Source organism: Alligator mississippiensis, chromosome 2, assembly GCF_030867095.1.
Source record: "Alligator mississippiensis isolate rAllMis1 chromosome 2, rAllMis1, whole genome shotgun sequence".
NCBI classification, from domain to species: Eukaryota; Metazoa; Chordata; order Crocodylia; family Alligatoridae; genus Alligator; species Alligator mississippiensis.
The window spans coordinates 206,559,354-206,579,550 of NC_081825.1; positions in this window are offsets into that span (position 1 = coordinate 206,559,354).

Sequence of the window (20,197 nt, forward strand, 5' to 3'; positions counted from 1 at the left end):
GAATGTAAGCACCCTTCTTTTGGTTTGAGGCAGTCTACCCAGACACCAGAGTGTGCTTAAGGAGGCTGCAGCTGAAGACACAGAGTGCACCACTGAGTGTACTTTTGTGATTTGTACATAGGTCTCTTCCATTAAATGCCCCTATTCAGCACTTAAGCATGTGTTTCATTCTAATCCATTTAAGCACATTAGAATCAATGAATCCAAACATGTGTTTAAACTTATGCTCACTCAAATGCTGTGTAGAGTAGGGAAGTATTTCAGCATGTGCTTAAGTGCCTTTTTGAAATGAGGTATTAGGGATGGACACTAGAAGCTGAAAGCCTGGTTTCTTTTGCATATGTAAATAACAATTGATACGTAAAACCAATTAAAATACCCTATATAAACATTAACCTAACAAATTTAAGATCTGATTTTGTTATCTAAAAAGTGACCAGCTAGAGACAGGCTTAGTTTTATCTCACATGCTTTCCCACTTCCGTATGATGAAAAGGAAAATATAAAGAACTGGAAAAGAAAGATAAAAAGCAATGAGAATGGAGAAATGATTGTTCCCTTTGTTGTAAAAGGAATCCTCCTATAACCTAATAATAATAATAATAATAATCATCCCTGTTATATAGGTAACAGGGTTATGCACATGGAGAGCTATATTTGGTTCAAGAGTGCTTTGTTTAAATTTCCAACATGCCATTCTGCAGGCAGAATTTTAAAGGAGATTCTAGCATTTGTTATACAAAGAGACAGTAAACCACAGGTTCAGCTCTTTTACTTTCATTCCCTCCATCTTTGAGTTATATCTCTCTACGCTTCTCTGCACCTGGGTGGGAAATTGTTTTGGCTGTAATATAGGAAATAGGTAGTGCTCAGTGCCTCTTAGTGTAACACCTACTGTGAGATTTAACAGAACTTTTAACAGTTTGTTTAGTGGTGGTGGAGGGAACTAATGTAGGTCCTGTGTGTTGTCCAATAGTATCACTGATTTGTGTCAGGTTGGCAGCTGGCACTAACATCATGCTGTTCGTTAGAGATGCTTTGTTCCACCATGCTGTAGCACCTCCAGGCTCTGTAGCAGCATCACAGAAAGCAATATTAATACATACTACTTATATTCTTCAACCTTGAAAAAGCCAGTTCAAATGGGTTTGGAGTTTCTCAAAAAGAGGGATTCTAAGAAAGGCATACTCTTAATTTTTCTTTATTTTGTTATTATAGTTTCTTTAATCATTGATTCTCTTTATCTCACTGCTTTTGCTTATATGGCTGAGTTTTGTTCCTAATATGGGATGCTATATAGTAATACTGCATTTTCCTCATAACTCAGAAGGAAAGACAAGGGATAATGCTTAATTAAGCTGCAGCTTTATTGACTAATATGGGAACTACTCAGCAATAAATTGTATGTTCATACTCCTTCTTAATCAGTACCTTCCATTCAGGAGTTATCATTAACCCTTCCACCATCCAAGCTGATCCCCATTGCTGGGACTCTTAACTGCCCACACCTCTTAGGGGGGTTAAGGGGCTGAGGCAAAAGGGTGGCCATTTTCACACTATGCAATATATCAAAAAACCCTGTTACAAATTCCTCAGCTATTTAAAGGGATGTTTTCCCTAAGGTTGATCACCAGCTTTATTGGGGAACCAGATCTCTTCTATAATGAATTTTTTCACTGGACATCTGCTAAGTTGTGATAGCTGGAATCTGAACTTCTGACTTATCCAACTGGGCACCTGAGTTGCTATGGGGGAGGCAGCTAAACCACTTCACTCCAGCTAATTAAGTAGTAAGGGAAAAATTATTCATAGCTTCAAAATGCAACTACAGCTTGTATCTGTAATAATCCAACAAAGTCCAGCCCTGCTCTGATCCATGGCTGAAATAGTAAGTGTTACTGACACATTGTGAATGAGGATTTTCTCTAGGACAGCAGTTGGCAGCGTTTCCTGGTGGTGGACCAGAATGACCCAGTTCAGGTTGGAGGAGGATGGGTGCTAGGATCAGCTGCTGCCACTACTTTTCCCTGCCACTGGTTCCAGCATAGGATGGGAAATCTTTCTCAGCCACAGCGCAACACAGACAAAGCTCCCTGCTGCCTAATGCCACTGAAGACCTAGTTCCATAAAGGCCAGATCCGGCTTACAGGCTGTAGGTTGCCAACCCCTACTCTAGTGCAGTGCACCTGTGTGTATGTACGTGTATGTATGTATACACTAAAAATATGTGCATCCTTTGCTTTTTCCAGGTACATAAGATGTAAATGACTCCCCTACCCATTTTGGCCAATCTCTTACCCAGATTCATGTCCTATGGACCTGCTCTTCCTCTTCCTAGGAAAGGAAAGGGAAGGGGACTTTAAAGGACTGGGAGGTCAGACAAAGTCTCTGCTTTTTAGGTTGTGGGGGACACATTGGGTTGGGGATTTTATGACTTTTGTGAGTTATAACAGAAATATAGTTGATGAATTGCAGTGACTGTGTTCTATCTATCATTTGTAATGCGATGGAAAATAAAATCACTCCCGCTGTTCTCATAGAAAGCAGACATCTGAAATGTTATATTTACCCTTTTGTCACTTTTGTAAAGAATGAGAGAGGGAGAGAGAAAATGTCCACCAATACAATACACAGAAGTAATCAACACAAAATCAACAAAAAGAAAAGCAAATATCCTTTTATATTTTCAGCTTCACAGATTCTTTTTTTAGTTTGCTTTCTTTTCAGTCCTAGACAGATAAATACAGAGATTTTCTGAAATATAAATTTATTAAATAACACAATCCTTTGGAATTAAACTATGAAATAATTTCTCTATAAACAGTCAGAATGTATTAATAAATTAATTATTCATACTAATGATAATTACCTTTTAAACATAGATAATAATAGTAATGATATTATCAATGCCAATTCATATTCATAAACATGTTAATGCATTCCATCCATAGGATCAGAGTAGGACCAGTCTTTGTCAGGGAGCTAGTCGCATTTAGGGGAGTAGGTGTTCTCTTTTCCATAGCAACTCAAAGATAATTTATATATTATATCTATAATGCCAGTAAAATTGTTTGTACTATTTCTACAATTCTTTTTAGTCATCTGTAGGTTAGATGCAAAGTTAAGGGACTGTGATGTCATAAACTATCAAGGAGCAAAGAAAGGGGCTTTAGAAAAAAAAGGACTGCCTTAAATTATTCATACAGCTTCCTTCTACTCCTGTTTCTTTTCTTGTTACGTGAATGGAGTATCCTTTGCAAATCTCCAGCAGGGACAAGTGGTGAGTCATTTCACTTGAGTAGATCCATCCTTTAAGAATTGTTTCCTGTTTATCTTTTTAAACATAAATTCCACTCGCTCCTTTTCAGAGAGGGTTGTGCATTCCACTCTCTACTGTAATGTTACGTTATGCACTTTAGCTGCCCTTCTCTAGTGAAAGAAACTTTTAAACAATATTCATGTGAAAGCTTTTCATTATTTTTTTTCTTTTTTTCAAAATGAGTTACCCAATAATTTCTACAATTAACTTATGGTCTGTAAATTGTGCAAAATACATAAGCAGTGTTAATCTACAGGTGAAATAGTATGTTTTTGTTTCCTTATTTGATGAGTTCAAATAATTTGAAATATCATTTGTTACATAAACTCTGTATTATAACTTCGATGTTTTCTAATATTCATTCAAAGATTCTTTTCATGAATGTGTTGCCAAGAAATTGTTGTGATGTTGTAGCTATGATGGTCCAGAAATTATGCAAGACCCAAGGATTTCTTAGGGTGATTGGATCAACTAAGAAGTTGGGATAAAGTTAGACAAGCTTTTGAATGCCAGACATTCTTCCTCAGGTCTGACACAAGGAGCCAGGCACAGCATAGTAAAAAAACAGCAGTAGGAGCGGGCAAGAGCAATTCCCAGGGGTAGCAGACACAGAATTAGCAGAAGAAAAGAAGATGATTACTGGTGATCAAGGCCTATCAAAAGGGAGGAGGGTCATTTTCATCTTTCATGTGTGGAAAGAGCTCAAGAGTCATGTAGAATATAATGTGCTATAAAACCCATGAACGATGCATGCCCCTGGCGGCTGGGGGGACATGGTGGTGGTGGGAGCATGTCGGTGGTGATGGGAGTGTGGCAGTGGTAAGCTGGGAGCTCCTGCAGATGCTGCCAGTGCTGTCGGTGGTGAGGGGCGGGGGTGGCAAGCTGCGAGTGCCAACCAGGGGTTGGCGACCACTGCAAACACCGCTGGCAGTGTCTGAAGTGGCCAGCGGCAATCACTGACTGCCCACATACGCCACCAGTGGTGTTGGCGGCAGGGGTGGGAAGTGGCGACCTCCCGCAAGCGCTTCCACCACTGTCAGCAGTGCCTTTTTGTAGGGAGTGCACCCGCATGCACCCCCTACACATCACCAGTGATATCACGCCTTAAGTTGTCACCCAGTTACATGTTCAACCAATTAATGGCATGATAAAATAAGCAACAAGCTACAAAGGGATTCCACAAAAAATGTGTAATAACTTTGTCGTTTTTTCTAATCACACCATTAATTGAATGTGTGACCAAGTATCCTCCTGTGGCTAGGAGCCCCATCAACTGAGTGGCTTCCAGCCACAGGGGTGCACCATCTGCTGCCAGCCCCACAGCTGGCAAGACTTATAGGGGCAGCAGCATTCCAAGCACTGGCACTACTATGAGCCTCATCAACTATGGGGGAGAACGCTGCTGTTGCTATGAGCCTTGTTGGCTGCAGGGCTTGCTGTTGTGGCAGCGGGGAGAATGGTGCTGCTTCTGTGGGTTTTGTGAGGTGCAGGGCTTGCAGCGGGGTGAGTGCAGGGAATGCTGCCCATGCTGTAAGCCCTGTCATCAGGATCCCAGGCTCCCCCTGCACTGGCAATAAGGGGTGATGGGATCTAATACACAATCCCACAATGGTGTCCCTTTCCATGAACATGTGGTATGGTAGGAGGTGCAATTGTATAAATCATGCATTAGATCCCATTGTGCCTTTACCTGAACATGTGGAGGGGCCCACAGTGTCCAGCCAGCTTATGAATTTTTGTTCCCAAATTTGCCTTTTAAAAGTACTAGGAAGATTTCCCTTGAGCGTGAAGAGAGTGAGGTCAGAGAGGGAATGGTTGTTCTGTAAGAAATGTACTCCTAATGGTGTATGTGTGCTTTATATTTCTTCTGTGAGAGTTCATTCTGATGCATGGTTGCTGTTTTAGCAGCCATGTACTTGCCACAAGGGCACTTGGTGCACTGGATCAGATATATAAATTTTGGGAAACGCAAGTATAGGAGCCATGGATTCTGATAGTTTTGTTATAGTGCGTGTTGATAGTTGGAGCTGTGGAGATATGCTGACAGATCAATCATTTCTTGTCAAGGCAAGGTTGTGTCCCATTTGATGTCTGGGCATTGGAGAGTTTGCTTCTTGTTATGAGTTGGGCAAGGATAGTGGGCTGTTTGAAAGCCAGGAGCAGAGGGGCTAGCAATATCTCTCTCAAGGTCTGATCTTTGTCGAGTGTAGCTTGTAGTTTGGTGATTATTCTGATTGATTCTGGTATGGTGTGGTAGATGACCACCATGAGCATGCAGTCACAGTAGTTTTTCTTTTTGGATTATAGCAGGTTCCCACAGGGTATTTGGAAAGCTCTTTCAGATGTACAGTCTAATTCTCTACTTGAGAGTCACTGTTGTATAAAGGCAGATTTTAAGCTGATCAGGTAGGCATAATGAGTGATCTCCTCTGAGCAGATGCAGTGATAACTGAGGGCTTGGCTGTAGATTAAAACATTTTTGGTGTGCTTAGTATGATTGCTGGTCTTGTAGGCATAGGTAAAGTGGTCTGTGGGTTTTCTGTATATAGTGGTTTATAGGCGACATTGTGGATATGGATTGTGGTATCTAAAAAGTTAATGTTAACGTAGGAGTATTCCAGAGCAAGTTTGATTGAGGGGTAATAGTTGTTTAACATGTGGTAGAAGCGAGTTCAGGTGTTTAGTTCAGATAATGAAAATATCATCTATCTACCACAGGTATAGTGCAGGTTTGATGGTTCAGTTTTCTAGAAACTTTTCCTTCAGGAGGCTCATGAAGAGGTTGGCATATTGGGGGACCATCTTTGTGCCCATCATTTGAAGCAAGTGGTGATTGTGCAAGTGAAGTTGTGGATGAGAATGAGGTGGAGTTTTTATGCAACATGTGGTTGCAAATCTGAGTGTACTCCATGTTCTTGAAGGTATTCCAGGCAGGCAGGTGTGCCTTCCTTGTGTGAGATGTTAGTGTACAGGCTGGTGTCATCCATGGTTGCGAGTATGACTGTCTCAGGGAGGTAGTTAATGTTCCAGTCTGCTGAGGAAGTCTGTGGTGTCTTGTAGAAACCTTGCTTTTTGAATGACAAGTGGTTTTAGGATAGTTTCTTTGAATCCTGATAGCTGTTCAATGAGGGTACCACAGTTGGATACAATGGGTCTGCCAGGGTTGCTTTGTTTGTGGATCTTTGGGAGCATGTAGAAAGTTTCTGGAATGGGAAATTGGGGGATAAGTGAAGTAGTTTGTCCTGAAGCTGGTGTGGGAAGGATTTGATGATAGTTTTCAGTTCCAGAGTGAATTCTGGTGTAGGGTCTTCCCTGGGTTCTTTATAGTATTGGTGTCAGCAAGCTGTCTGTTGGCCTCATTGATGTAGTCTTGACAGCTGAAGATGACTGTAGCTCCGTCTTTGTTCGCTGGTTTGATTCCTATTTCATTACTGGACCTTAGAGACTTTATGGCTTTTCTCTCAGAGGGAGAGAGAGGTTGTTGTGGTCCTGGCTTTTACTGAGAATTTTACCATTAGCTTTCTTCTTGAAACAGTCTATGCAGTAGTCCAGTGTATGGTTTTGTCCACTGGGAGGTGTCCAGTTTGATGTTTATTATTGCTTGTTTTTTCAGTTTTAGCAGGAAGGCTGTTAGAGGTGGTTATATCCCAGTTGACAAGAAATCTAATTTATTTAAAGATTTATAGAAAATAAATATTAGAGAGGGGCAAATAAGTGATTATTAAATACCTGCAGTATTTTTGCAGTGTTTAGTTAGCTATAGAACATTTTTGTTTCTAATAGCTAACTAAACACTACACCATTTTATCTACACCATTTTAACTTTGTTATGTTTAAATAAAATGTGATTTTTTTTTCACCCGGACTCAGTTCTTTGTACAGTGTAGATTAGCCCTAAAATGCTACCTAGCACTTAAGAACATAGGAAATGGAAACAAAATGTCAAAAGAATCTGGCCGAAAGTTAAAATGCCTGACTATGAGTTCACCTGTTTCAGCATTACCAGAGACACCGAGAATTGGCTCTGCTTACAAAAGCATCCTCTTTTAGGAGACAAATCCAAATGTTTTAGATTTCAGTATTCAGAGGAAACTGTCAGTAATGTAACAATGAGTGCGTGTGTGGGGCATGAGCCCCATGCTCTGTTGAAGGGGTAGGGGCCACTGTAATGGAGCCGAGAAGGCTCCTCACTCCCCCATCCCCTATACAGCTCCCCCTTGCACCTCACACCTTTCATGCAGCAGCTCTGGCTCCTGCATCAGAAGGGCTGAGATGCAGCAGTAGTGTCCGCTGTGGGAGTAGAGCTGGTGCTTCACTGTTGCTAGTGATGTCACCTTCTTTATTTGCCATGGAAAACCAATGTTTTTTTTAGCTGCTCAATGCACATGTTGGCAGCAAAAAAAGGAGGTAACATCTCCGCTAGCAGGTACAGCATGTGCACTGCTGCCCAGGGTCCAGGGCTGGCCTGGTAAAACATATCTGGAAGCTGAACTTCATACTATATATTTTTTTTTTCTAGGTTTTTAGTGAACCACTCTGGGATTTTTTTTTTTTAAATGTAAAATGTAGTTGCTGTGGACTTTAATGTTTGAAAGAAAAAGTAACATTTTAAAAAGTACCTGTTGAATTTGGATGTTTAGTCCCATTGTTTTCAATAGCACTTGGTTAGGTGCTTCTGAGAATTTTACTCAAAGCCATTAACCAGCCTTCCAACAGGTAAACAGGAAGCTACTTCTTCATCATTAATATTATTTTCTAATCTTATTGACCTATATATTAGTACAGTATGTCGGCACCAAATACAGTTTTCAAGCAATCATGAAGTTACCTTTTTCAATCTATGCTGACAGATGTTGATGTTGTCCAATCCTTACCAGTTTTCATTTAAAATAAAGGGGAAACAGCAAAGAAATTCTAGACTTTTTTGGTAGTGTAACCCAGAATATCAAAGGTGCTAATAATATCTACTAGCTCTGGGTTGCTTAATTTAGCACAATTAGCTTGATTTATTGACTTATTTTTCAGGTATATGAAAATGGCAAGGACACGGGGGAGATCCTTGTTTATGTCAACAAACAAGAAATAGAAAATTTCAGGAATCAACCCAGTGCTCTGATGGAGAGAGTAAGTTAATAGCTACTTTTTAGGTTCACATACTAGCAATCAACATTTGGAATATAAAGGTTTAGGTCTTCATTCAAAAAGGTTGATCTTCACAGTTTTGGCTTTTGAGCATTGAGAATGCTATAGAGCCTATGTATTTTCTACTTTTACCTAAGACTTTAGCAACATCTCTCACTGTATTGTGCAGCAAGAGTTTACACCTCCCCCGTGCTCATATATAGACATTCGCCTACACTAATGATATACTGCTAACTGCACTCAGCATTCTGAGATACAATCCTGACAGTGACACACGCAGAGGACTCTCAGAAGAAGATTGACAACAGCATCCATGCAGCTGATCACAGTTAAAGGGAAACATATGGATTTCTTAATGATCCCTGCTTTTGCTGGCTTTTCTAGCCTTTAGATCATTAATGGTCATAACATGCTCTGTTGATCTTTTTTTATTTGCAGCCTGACTTTCAGTGGGAAACCAGCTGATCTATCTCTTGCAGTTATGCCCTTGGTTTTCTTTATGTAACCAAAGTATTTCTAGGAGATTCAACATATGCATCACTGCCATCTTTTTGTCTTTGTGTCACCTAAAACATCATTTAACACTTTAATGTTCATCACTTGACTTTTATGTCCAAGTTGATGACTTTTACTTTGAACTCCATTTCATTCTTTTTTCTAGTATAGTCTTTTGTTCTTGAAGTTACCCTTACACAGGGTGTCTCTGATGTGTAAGGGACAATAATTTTAGAACCCTACCAAGTCTTATTAGATTTTTTAGATGGAATCATAGAATCATAGAACTGGAAGGGACCTGTAAGATCATCAAGTCCAGTCCCCTGCCATGGGCAGGAAGTTATTGGGCTCAGATGAGCTCAACAAGGTGCATGCCCAGCCTCATCTTGAACACCTCCAAGGAGGGTGACTACACCACTTCCTCTGGGAGTGTGTTCCAGATTCTGGTGACCCTTACAGAGAATAAGTTTTTCCAAACTAAATTTACCTTCTTTTAGTTTATGCCCATTGGTCCTTATCCTCCCTTGAGGTGCCCTCCTGAATAGTTGCTCTCCTAGTTCTTGATGCTTCCTTCCCCCCGATGTGCTTGTAGGCACCTATCAAGTCACCTCTCAGCCTTCTCTTCCTCAGGCTGAACAGGCCCAGTTCCTGTTGGACCTGAACTTAATTAGTGCCTAATTACATGTTTAATCAGCGGCTGTCTCCCATGTCCAGTCTCCAATGGGGGTGGGTTTTGACCCCAGCCTGGCTAACATATTAACCAGGGCATATCTAGTCACCACCCAGTTAATCCGGCAATTAATTACACTATGACTAATAAGGACACTCACACAGATGTATAAGGTCTAATGAATTAAATGATTTATTAAGTAGTAAACAGGAAGATAGATAACAGGTAAGTAATAAATCACAAGCCCAGTCCCTTATTTAACTAACAGCTCTTTACCACCACTAACAATCCTATTTAAACCTATTAAAACCTACACTTATGATAATAGCCTTATCTAATTACCCTTATAAAATAGTATGATTCTCTCTTCCCACATCCCTAAAAGACCCAGATGGGCTTAAGTTAGACCCGGACAAGGGTGGGCTGCAAAACTTTATTAAAGGAGAGGGGAAACCTTATTAAGCTCATAGTGTCGTCTTCTCTGGCTATACAAGCGTAATCTACACCTCAGATTGTTCTCCTGGCTTTACCACCGAGTGGCTCAGAGCCAAGAGGGGAGAAGGAGGGGATGGGTAATACTCACTAAGGAGAGTAGAGGGCCACTAACTTAAGTGACAAGCACACCTGGATGAAAAAGAAAACCCTGGGAACCAACCCTATCTATTCTCATCAGGAGACAGAGGATCCTCAATGATGGAAACCTATGTTTCTGCACAGGCAACTGGGATTGGCATGGTGAATCTCCATGATCCACTCACCCAATCAGTCACTACTGTACTGGCTGTTGCTCAGTCTATCACCTTCACAATACACCATACAGTCTCCTTCAATTGCTCCCTCACACCACACACCATCACATGTACACACAGACACACCCCCTCAGTCCCACTTTCACTCATACACTCATGCCCTCAGTCGCGCACCATCTGTCAATCCGAAGGATTTTTTATATGGGTTGTGCACTCTATCCTCAGGGCTGTGCAAGCATCACGTTGGTATTCATACGGCATTTCAGTCCAGCCTCCATACAGGTAGCTGTAACTCTCCCCTTAGAGGGTGGGTCAGATAGATGTCATCTGTTGACCTACTTAAACCCAGATATAGGACCAGATAATCTCAGCCTGATCTCAGGCCTGATTCTCTCTCAACATTCCTGGAGTCTCTCCACATAGGGCCGGCCCTTCATGCGCTCAACCAAACTGGTGGCCCTTCTTTGTTCCCTCTCAAGCTTATCCACATCCTTGTTGAAGTGCGGTGCCCAGAACTGGGCACAGTACTCCAGCTGAGGCCTCCCCAGTGCTGAATAGGGAGGGAAGAGTCACACATCAGCTAATGCACGCCAGAGTTTTGTTTGCCCTTTTGGCAGCCTCAACACACTGTTGGCTCATATTCATCTTTCAGTCGATCATGACCCCCAGGTCTCATTTAGATGCTGTGCCAGCCAGTGGACCACCGCCCATTGTATATATGTGGTGGGGGTTTTTCCTACCCAGGTGATGGACCTTGCACTTCTCCCTGCTAAACCTCATCTGATTTAATTCCACCCATAAATCCAGTCTGTCATGGTCATCCTGGATCTTTGCCCTATCCTCTGGTGTGCCTGTGTTTCCCCACAGCTTGGTATCATCTACAAACTTAATCATTGCACTTTCCACCCCCTTATCCAAGTCATTAATGAAGATATTGAATAGCACAGGTCCAAGTACAAATTCCTGGGGGATATCACTGTAGACAGCCCTCCAGGATAAAGCCATCCCATCGATCATCACTCTCTGGGAGCAGCTTCTAAGCCAGTTGTCCACCCACCTCACTCTAGACTCTAGCCTGGTACTCTCCGGTTTGTTAGATGAAATCCCATGGGAGACAGAGTCAAAGGCTTTCCTGAAGTCTAAGTAGATGAAGTCAACCTCATGTCCCTCATCCAGATGGTTAGTTACCTGATTGTAGAAGGACACAAGGTTCATCAGACATGATCTACCCTTGACAAAGCCATGCTGGTTGCTTTTTAGCACCCTATCCACTACCAGCTTGTAGTTGATGGCTTCCTTGACTAAATTTTCAAAGATTTTACCCAGGACCCAGGTCAGACTGACTGGTCTGTAGTTTGGAGGATCATCCTTCTTCTCTTTCTTAAAGATGGGCACCACACTGGCCCTCTTCCAGTCATCCCAGACCACTCCCAAGTTCCACAATTCTTTATACAGCTTGGCCAGTGGCACTGCTATAAGTTCAGCCTGTTCTTTCAGGACTCTTGGGTGCAGGTCATCAGACCCAGCAGACTTGAAAAAGTCCAAGCATTGTAGGAGGTCCCTCACCTGTTATGGGCTGATTTCATGTAGGCTGTTACCTTCCCCCTGTTTCCTGGGCCTCTGGTCAGGTGAGCAGCCCCCATTGGGTTTCAGCATTACCAATGTAAAGTATGTATTTAGGAGTTCTGCCTTTTTGTGGGCATTGACTATGGGCTGCCCCTGGATATTCAGCAGGGGTCCCACAGTGGAGCCCAATTTTTTCTTGCTCCCTATGTGTCTGTAGAAGGACTTTTTTTTTGTCTTTTATACTGGTTACCAGTTTGATCTTCATGCCTGCCTTAGCTTTCCGTGTCTCATATCTGCAGGCCATGGCAATACAGGTGTATGCCTCCCTGGTTGCTGAGCCATTCCTCCATTGCATATACACTTCTTTTCTTCTTTCTCAATAGCTCCCTAATATCCCTAGTGACCCAAGAGGGTCTCCTAGCTCCTTTCCTGCTTTTTGCCTGCATGGGGATCACCTGTTTTTCAGTAGTGAGAATTGCTTCCTTAAGGAAGCACCATCATTCCTGCACTCCTAAGTCACCCAATTGCCAGTTTCAGGGTACTTCTCCAGTGAGCCTCTTGAGTTTACCAAAATCTGCCTTCTTGAAATTTAGGACTTTTGTTCTGGTGACTAACTTCCCAGTCTTACAGTAGATGGTGAATCTTCCCAGCAGATGTCTGGGTAGTTGAAGTTACCCATGATTATCGTGTCTCTAGTGCTAGATGCCTCGATCAGTTCTCCTAAGAATGCTTGATCACTCACCTCCTCTTGGGACGGGGCTTGTAGTAGAATCCCACCATCACGTCTCTCTTTTCTGGTTCCCCTTGTAGCCTCATCTAGAGGGTCTCAAGGGACCCTTCCCTGCTGTCAAAGGTGACCTACAGGGACGGGTACTGCTCTTTCACGAAGAAAGGTGTGGCCCTCTACTTCCCAAGCCCATCCTTCCTATAAATTCTGTAACCCTCAATATTTACTGCCCAGTCATGTGCATCATCCCACCAGGCCTCCGTCAACCCAAACAAGTTGAATTCTTCATCAGCCAGAAGGAGTGTCAGTTCCTCCTGTTTGTTTCCCATGCCTCTAGCATTCCGATAAAGGCATCTGAGCTCTCCCCTACCCACCTCAGGTTTTCTGTCATGATGTCTCTGCCTCAAGATGTCAGTACCCATCTGGACATCCGTTGTTTGAATGCCCTCCTGTGTGTCATTGTGGCTAGTGGATTCTGCTTCAGCAGTGGAACCTTCTGTCCAGCCCCCAGACATGCCTAGTTTAAGCTCTTCTCAACAAGTTGGCGACTCTTGTGGAGAAGAGCTTCTTCCCTCTGCTTGTGAGATGAATGCTGTCCCTTGCATGTAGACTGCTATAGTTAAACTGCGTACCAAGGTCAAGTTATCCAAATCCCTTACAGTGACACCATCTTCTAAGCCTTTGGTTAACCTCCTAGATACACTCCTCCCTCCGATGGCCATGGCCCCCGACTGGGAGGACTGCAGAGAAGACACCTTGCACTCCTTTGTCCTTGAAGTTTGGCACCACAGTCCTGTAGTCTCTTATGATCCTCCTGGGGCTACTTCTTGCTGTGTTGTTGGTGCCCACATGGACAAGGAGCATGGGGTAGTGGTCAGTAGGGCAGACTAGTTTAGGGATACCTGCTCTAGCATCAATAATCTTGGCTCTTGGAAGGCAACAGACCTCTCAAGCAAAGGGGTTTGGCCAACAGATGGCTCCCTTTTTGCCCTGCAGCAGAGAGTCTCCCCACAGCAGAAACTATCACTCTACATTGTTTCCTTTCTGGGGTTGGTTGATCTTGCATGGGTGCATCATGTGTTGATGGTGAGAGGGCTTCGTAACTGTTGTGCAGCGTTATTGGTGGGACAACTGATGCACATTGTGGCTTCAGTCACGATGTGACCAGTTTCCTACCCACTATTGGTTGGGGTATCTTGTTCAGGCCCACTCATCAGCTTGGTCTCTATAGTGTTCTTCTGCAGGTGCAGTCCCTAACAGTAAGCATAATTCTCTCCCTCGTGTTCCCTGATGGTATGCAGCCTGTCCACCTCCTCTCATAGCTCCCTCACCCAGCCCTCCGGAGCCTCCACAGGGAGCACATCCCACAAGTAGGAGTGCCCGTGCCCCTGATCCAAGCATCCAGCTGATGTGCCAGGCAGCCCCCACAGCCTGGAGTCAAGGGCTCTGTCTGCATGGAGGCTGGGACCATAAGCTGTTTGGATAGAGACCTCTGAGGCACCGGGGGGCGAGGGATCATCCAGTCCAGGAAGCCTAGGGGTGCGGCATGTACCCATCACCATAATGCAAGAAGAACCTGGTTGCATGGTTGCTTGGGTATTTATATGAGTAGGGGACCAGGTGGGTGTTATTGCTCCCATGTAGCCCTCACCAGCTGCTGCTACTGCTGTGGTTAGGTAGGCAGGCTCAAGCAGCTGCCTGTAGGGGGATACCCTAGCTTCCTATCTTCTTGAGCAGCTGGGGGATTCCCAGAGTCCCAGCTCCCTCCCTGGTGGGGTGGGGGAGGGTTAAGCCCTTGTCCCCTTTACCTGGTGTCCAGCACTGGAGTACCAGAGGACTTACCTAGCATGGCGGGGGGCTTCAGTTGTCCAGGGTGTACTGTGCTGTGTGCGGGGCACCAGGGGGCAACTCAGTAGTGAGAATGCCTGATGGGCCACCCTTTCGCATGCTCTCCTTCATGAACTCCCATGCAAGCTTGCAAGCCGGGTCCAGAGCACTCCTGTTTGCACATTCTGTTCATGCAGTCTGGTTGCATGACTCCCTAGGGGGCTGGGCTAAGTCAGAGCCGGGGTGGGGCATGACCCTCCTCAGCTCCACTCAGCTTCTCCCACCACCTAATGCCCCCCTACCACGGGCCCCGCCTACCTTCTGGCTCCATGATGGGGGATTGCATTGGGGTTGTCCGGAGGATCTGCTGGGGTCCAGGGCTCATGCGGACATGATGGGTTTTTACCCGTGTGTCTCACACCAGACCCAGACCTGATGTCTGTTACAGTTTGGGAGCATGCATAATACAATATAAATGTACATGAATCTCCCTGCCTTATGTATTATTGGTGGTATTGTTGCATTCACATTACTTCACTGAACTCTGCTGATTTACACAAGCTTGTAATCAAATCTACCCTTATGCTTATGCAACAATATGAAAATAGTAAGCAAAGCATAAATACTATGTGATGGTGGTATTGTTATCATTAACTATCTTTGAGATACATCTAACAAGTTGTTTTTAGTATTTTAACTGGATTTTGATATAAATCTGTAAGAGAGAGTCGAACTTGTAAATACATTAATTTGATATTACTAGAAGCAATTTTTCATACACAGAGAATCCGTTGATCTGGAACTGCCTGGAAGGTGATGTAGCTTTTCCACCACTTCTGCATATACCACAGAGTCCTTGGGGTGTAGGTAGTAGCCATGTTGGTCTAAGGACATAGGCAGACAAGGTTCTTTGGGTGAATCTGATATATTTAATTAGACCAACTTAAATAGTTGGAAAAAAAAATTAGCAAGCCCTTGGGTTTAAAAACCCTTCATCAGGCTGAGGAAGCATCTACAGTTGGTGTGTTCTCTTCTTGGATGGAATGAATAGTAAAGAAGCCAGAGGATAGGCTGGTATGCATGCAAGACAGGCATTCAGTGAAGATGTAAATTGAGGAGTCAGTGGTAAGAGACAGGCTGTGCGGGGGGGGGGGAGAGAGAAAAGGGGGATGAATGTAGCAGTTGAATAGTGGAGTGGTACCTGGTGAGTCAGATGTCAGGCAGGTTAAAATGTGTCATAAATCCAATGTCTATGTTTAGTCCATGATTTTTTGTATCCAGGAGGTTAATGAAGTGAAGTTCATAGGCTTGTCTCTGAGAAGTGTTTTGTAAATTTCCTTTGAGGATTAGAACTCAGAGATTGGAGAGAGAGTGGCTTTCTCGGGAGAAATGTGCATTCATTCTGGTGCACAGTTGTTGTTTGGTCTCTCCTACGTATTTTCCATCAGGGCATTTGGTGCATTGGATGAGATATATTATATTTCTGGAGGTGCAGCTGTAAGATACAGGAATGCTGTTGGCTCTGTTGTGGGGTGTAGTAATAGTGGGGGTGGTGGAGATGTGTTGGCAGGCTTTGCATTTCTTGTCATGGCATGGTCTGGATCCATTCAGTGTGTTCTGGGCCTTAGGAAGTTTACTCCTGGTGATGAGGTTAGCGAGATTCAGTGCTTGTTTGCAGGCTAGAATGGGTGGTTCTGGGAAGATCTGTTTAAGAATAGGGTCTCTTTCTCGTATGGGTTGCAATTGTTTGAAGATTTTCTGTATGGGTTCAAGGGAGGGGTGATATGTCATAAGCAGTGGTGTGCAGTTTGTGGAGGTTTTTCTTCTGTACTGCAGCAATTCTTCATGTTGTATCTGGGTGGCTCTTTCAAACATGTGGTCTATCTCTTTGGAGGAGTGTCCTTGTTGAGTGAAAGCCTTTTTAAGATTGGTGAGGTGGAAATCCCAGGTGTTCTCCTAAGTGCAAATTCGCTGAGGGCTTGGCTTTGTCACAGTTTTCTTGGTGTGTATAGGGTGATTGCTGGTTCTGTGCGGATATGTATATTGGTCTGTGGGTTTCTTGTATAATGTGGTCTGTATTTTACCATTCTGAATATTGTTCATCATGTCTAAAAAGGAGATGTTGGTGCTGGAGTGTTCAAGAGATAGTCGGATGGAGGGATGCTGATTGTTGAATTTCTGATGGAACACAATCAGAGATTGCATACATACACTCAATCAGAGATTGCATACAGAGTGCTTGGGGCTTTCCAGGCTTATTCTTTATATACCTGGGAACTGAGACAGCCTCAGCTGCTTTCCCTGATTCTAGTTCTCAAAATCAACATGATACTGGCTACTTTAAGCCAGTATCATGACCACCACTTGGAAGCACTACATCTTGTAAGCCTGACAGTAGCATCTTCACTCTTACTTCAGTGAGACTTTTTCCACATTAGATTATTACAGGCTTTGATCCTTTTCAAGTGGATCATAATCAGGCTTCTGTTCACCAGTCCTTGTATCTTACTGCTGTAGTCCTGAGGTCCCTGAAGTGGGAGAAAAAATTAATGACCTTATTTAAGTAAAGACTTTGTTTGATGTCTAACATAACCAGACGCTATCAGGGTTTAGGAAACTCAAGTGATGTCCAAGTAAATGGTCTCCAATGTAATCCAGGAGAAAGATAAATTTTGTATAATTCTGACGGGCTAGGAATGTTCTTAGGTATCTCTCTTGCCTCTTGGTTTCCTAATCCTTCATTGCAATAACAACAGTACAACAGTGACGTACCACAAGTCAGGACTCTTCTTTACAGAAGAGAGCTCCGTAAGCCTAAAGAAAAGAGAGGGATCATCAAGCAGTGGCCTGTATTAAAGGTAGATTCTGGGGAAGCCAGTTATCTCTGATGTTGCCCTCTGCCTCTGAAGAATTCTCCACCAGAACTGTTTGTTGAGACACTCTTCAAACTGCATTGACTTCCAAAAGGAACACGAATTTCAATCTTCTCTGTTCCAGGTACAAAGATGAACATGCAGGGAAGATGTATCCTTGTTATTTATCTGGTCTAAGCACCTAAGGTACAGCTTCTTTGCTTTGACTTTTCTTTAGGGTGTCCAGGAAAATAATCATGAACTGGGCCAAGGTGATTCAGGTAGCCTTCACTGGCTCTACAGGTTCCAGCTTCTTCCACCTCAGGAGAGAACTTTATCAATCCTTCTAATTCCTCTCTGAATAAAAGTACTGGTTTAAGGTCAAACAAAGTCTCTGAAGCTGTACAAATTGTAGCTGGCTTAGAATGTGAGGTGATAAATTGCTAAATTTGAATATGCAGATGATTAATGGATGTTTTAAGTCCAGACACATTCTGTTTTCAGAGTTTGCTATTGTACTTAGAAATTATTCTAGTCTTGGGGAGCTCTATATAATCTTATTATTAAAACAATTTATGATGAAACCTGCCAGAATTTTTTATTTTGATGGGTCTATCAAAGGACTAGGTCTTTAAGGCTAGATAATTCATTCATAAATTCTGAGAGTATCATATAGAAAGGATAGCTTGGCATTTTCTCTTCATATGACATCCTTGGAGGCGATGGCCAAACTTTTACTTCCTCTGAAAAATCCTACTGCCAGCTGGAATCAGAACTCTGCCTGCTGGAAACTTAACTTCTTATCTGATTGAATAGCCTTTGAACTATTTTTAGAAATACATCCTGGCAAAGTTAACTTTAATTTACAATCATTTTTCATAAAGTTTATTGAATTAAATACTTTATCCATCATGAAACTTTTTCCTAGTTTATTGGGGAGTACGTTTAGTACAGAACTACCACAGAATCTTTACCTAAACCCATTTGGTCATATCATTTTAAGGAGGATGTCATTCTCCCTTTTCTTTACTGAAAGCTTCCCTATCCTTTAAAGTCAGATATCACCATTTAGATGTTTCTAGTTCCATCAAATTCTATCTGAGACAAATTCCTTTAGGAAATGTGATACCTTGTTTGTCTTTCTATAGTGGGAAAAGCAAGGCCCTCAGTAATCAAGATAAGCAGAAGCTTGTAAGAAGGGTAAAGGATCTCATCCTTCAAATTTCAGAGTACACTCAACAAAATCTGCATGAACTCTTCAGGAACAATAAATGGTCTTTGAGATCTGTAGAGTAGCTACTTGGCAAACTCCACATATTTTCACAAAACCATTGTAAAATGTATATTGCTTCATTTGACACTGATTCATCCATTCTGCTATTCTCCCTGAACTATCCCTTTATTTTATGCTTCCCTGGGTGCGTCTGTATGTGCAATTAATGTCCCTGAATTTATTACACAGTAAATTCAGGCTCATTAAATTTGCCCAGGGAATATGTCTACACGTGCCAGATTTGCACCCAATGGGAGCAGCCTAGTCCAGGGCTGCTCCTGCCCTGCTCTTCCCCCCTGAAGCAGCCAAGGGGAGCTCTGGGCTCCCCCAGGTGCCGGTGCCAGATTGGCAGGGGACACTGGGGGCAGCCCAGAGCTGGCAGCGGACACAGGAGTCAGATCTGGGCTCTGGCGGGTGGGGGGGCGGACTTTCACCAACTCTGGGTGTAGCTCCAGAGGGCAGGGCAGAAGCTTCCCTTGGTTCTGAGAGCAACCCCCTGCCCCATGGAGCTTAGAGTTGGCTGTGGCTGATGAACCTGGGAAGAGTGCATACGGGTCTGAGCCACTAGCTGGAGAGGTGAGGCTCATGGTGCCCATACCATAGCTGTCCTTCCTTCCCTCAGGAACTACAATTGCCCCCTGGAGCTGCAACTGCACTGGCACTGGGGCCTGTAGCTTCCCTGTGGTGCCTATCCTGTAGCTGAGGGGGAGGCACTGGGGTGCAGGGCATCAGGGACCACATAGCAGCCCCAAGGCAAGTGCCCTCACACTGCTTAGCTGGCTGGGCTGCTCCAGACCCCTGTTCCCTTGTGGAGCCCAAGACAGAGAGCAAGGAGCAAGCAGGCATGGAGATATGGGGGCTAGACATACTGGCGCTTGCCTGCCACTTGCTGAGAGCTCTGCAGGTGTGCTGGGCATAGCCCTGCACTGGTGTGGTAACCATGCAGGGATTGGCAAGTCCAGAGACAAGCCAGCCCAGACCCCTGGTCCACAGGAGAGCCAGGCATGGCTGGGGACAGGCCAGGCTGGGCTCTGCTGTTATACCAGGTACTGCAGGGGAATAGGGCCCTTGACAGTCCAGCCAGGGATGGGATCAGCCACTCTGCCATGTGAGGACAGTTCCCAACCCTGTGGCTGCTGTGTGGTCCCTGCAGTCCAGCACCTCCCCTTGTTAGGCCCCAGCTCAAGTCTGGGTTCGTGCCCGGTATGCAAAGGCCAATAAAGATACCAGGGGTGAAAGTATAAAAAAGATTTATTGCTAGCAATAAAAGGTGCAAGCGGAATAATTTCACAAGACAAGCACACACATATTCAATACTGAGCCCCTTATATACAAGAGGTTGAATCTTCATAAGCATCCTTGTTTGCTAATTGGTTATAAAGGAGTGACGCAAGGAGTTCTTTACTGAGCATGTCTCTATACCTGTGTTTTAGCTATGTATCTCATTAACATACATATATGTTTCATTAGCATATATCTTCCCCGCCTAGGGGTGTGATTTTTAGTATTATAATGAGCTCTTTGTTCCAGTAACTCTGATTCTGTTTTTTGTTTTCAAGCTTCCTCTATCTAAGACT